The following is a 2,884-nucleotide window of genomic DNA, read 5'->3' on the forward strand; positions in this document are numbered from 1 at the left end:
AACCCAAAAATGTATAATCAAGTTATAGTGCTCTGCATGTGTGAGCACAGAGTTGCTCTGACGATAGAACTGACAAGATCGCCTGTATTTTATGATCATCCTTGCACTGGGAATACCCAATTGATTTACTTTGCAGAAGGCATTCTCTCTCCACAGACAGAGAACAAAAATCCTACTTGCTCATTTTAAGACTAGATCACGACCCAGATAGACACAGCCCCCAGGGACAGACATCACACATAAACTGGGTTAAGTGATCAGAAACTGGTTGAAACCTGTAACAGAATAGATGTTCAGTGCACATAAATAAGTTTGAAAATGGCTGAAATAGGTTTGAGATAAACCTGGTTGAATGTAGTATAAGACTTAACTGATTTGCGTCAAACCAGTTAATGCAACATCTGTCCCACATCCCTTGCTGGTTTAAGATAAACCAGACACCCCAAGCATCCTGGCATGCCCTCTGGGCTGGGTGAGGCTCTCTGCTCCAGCTGCAGCATTGACCCTGCCCCTTTGCTCTCTAGCTGGAGCTGGGACTGACCCTAGCAGAGACACCAGCCAGCATGGCCCCATTAAGGCACAGTGGGCAGGGAGGGGGTTAAAATTCCCTTCCTTCCCCCACTGCAACTGGGGTCAGCTTGTCTGCCAAGGAGCAGAGGGGATGGGGGCTGCAACAGAGGCCCCTGGAGCTGCCAAACCCCAGCTCCAGGGAAGGGAGGGAGGGAGAAATTAACCCTTCTCCCTGCCCCCTTCACCTTAATGGGGCCATGCTGGGTAGGTTGTCCCACAGGGCGGGGAGGGGGGCTCTGTTCTGTGCTGGGGGGACTCTTTCCCCTTCTCCCAGGCTGGGGATGGGGACTTTTCCTCCTCCTCCCCTTTCCCCGCCTGCCACTGCAGAGCTGGGATGGGGGGCTCCAAGACATGCTACCCAGCCTGAATGGGGGTAGGGGCACGGGGGGGCTCTGTTCCATGCTGGGGGGGGACTCTTCCCCCTCCTCTCCCTGCCGCCAAAGCAGCAGCAGGAGCACAGAGCTCAGCTGGGCAGGGTGCGGGTATGAGGGAGGGTGGGAAGTATAGGGACCCCTCCACTATCCCCATGGCACGCAGCCTCTGCTGCCTGGCAACAGCAGCAGGTGGGGAGGTCAGAGTCCTGGTGCCCAGTGCAGGTGTGGCTTCAGCCAGCCCTGCATGAGAGGAGAGAGCAGAGCATGCCTTATCCCCCTGGCTCTGCTCCCTGAGTCTGAGCCTGCAGCTCCCGCCCTTGCAGTGAGGGAAGCCCCACACTGGAACCAGCTGCTTCCCTCCCCCTGGACTGTGCAGGGCCCTGCACTCCACCCTCTGCTTCCCTGCAGAGTCCAGCACAGGGCCTCCCCATGCAAGTGTGGAGCTGCAGGTGCAGCGCAAAGTGATGATATAGGCAGTCAACACTGCGCTGGGGGTGAGGATTGCAGGCCTATGCAGCCTGCCCGGCTGCTTCTATCCCCACAGCTCCACTCCATGCCTGCAGCTTGGCACTCACACAAGGAAGCCCCATGCTGGACTCTGCAGGGAAGTAGGGCATATGGCTCCCTCCACTCCTGGCAGTGTGGGGCCCTGCACAGTGGGGACTGGGGGAATCATCTGGCTCCAGCATGGGGCTTCCTCCGGGGCAAGGGCTGGAGCTGCAGGCTCAAGCTCAGGGAGCAGAGCTGTGGGGGTAAGGCAGGCTCCACTTTCTCCTTCATACAGCACTGGCCGGAGATGCGCTTGCACTGGGCACAAACACCCTGACCTCCCCACCTGCTGCTGTTGCCAGGCAGCGGGGGCTGCACACCATGGGGGGAGTGTGTGGGAGTCCCTACATCTGCCACCCTCCCTTGCACCCCATATACCACACCCTGCCCGGCTGAGCTCCACGGTCCTGCTGCCCCTCTGAGGGAAGGAAAAGGAGAGGGGAAGAGTTCCCCCCAGCATGGAACAGAGCCTCCCGCTGCCCTGGGGGGTGAGGAGTTGGGAGAAGAGCTCCCCTCTGGGGCTGGGCAGCATCCCATAGAGCCCCCCCCCCCCTGCAAAGGTGGTGGAGAAGCAGGGGGAAGAGTCCCCCTCTGGGACCAGGAAGTCTCACAGACCCCCATGCCTAACCCCACTGCAGGAGGGAGGAGGAGGGGGAAGAGCCCCCCCCCCCAGCACTGAACAGGGCCCCTCTCCTGGCCCCACAGCAGTGGGGGAGAGGGAGAAGGGGAAGAGTTCCCCTCTCCGGCCAGCTGTCAGTGAACCATTGGGGCGGGCCTGCGGGGGCCTGGCCACACCCCCTCCTCAGCTCAGCTTCCCTGTTGGAAGGGAGGGCTGCTCTAGCACCCCCAGGCTTCCGGCTTGAGCCACTGCAGGCATGTGCCAAACGTCTGTTGACTTGCAAACTTGTTCACTCTGCAGGTTAGACTAACCTGCAAAGACTGAATCAATTCAGACTCAGGCTTTTTGAATGTCTGCCCCTAGCCCAGGGGACATAACAGGAGGCAGTTTTCCTTTCCCTTTAAACAGAAGAGACCAAGTCCTGCAAACCTCATATTCTCCCACCCCTGCACAAGAGGGTGGTGGGTAAGTGAGATGGGTTGAGTGTCAGCAGAGGTTTGGCCCCAGGCCCCCAATCAGTCAGCCAGCAGAGCCAGACCAGTGCCAAGGACCATCACAGATTGAATCCAGGGAATCCAGGGAAAAGTCTGTCTCTGTCACAGCCAGGCAGTCTTCCCTGTGCCCTTCCCTGGGCTGCTTGTGGAGTAGCATACTTATGCTCTACCCTGTACACAGGCTCCTGTGGTCCTCACTTGTGTCTCAAGGTATTAGAAGAACAATCGGTCCTGGATTAAATGTATCCTGCACCACAAATCCATCACTTTCCCTGTGC

The sequence above is a fragment of the Gavialis gangeticus genome, unplaced genomic scaffold (genome assembly GCF_001723915.1).
Source record: "Gavialis gangeticus isolate Ggan-Ray unplaced genomic scaffold, GavGan_comp1, whole genome shotgun sequence".
NCBI classification, from domain to species: Eukaryota; Metazoa; Chordata; order Crocodylia; family Gavialidae; genus Gavialis; species Gavialis gangeticus.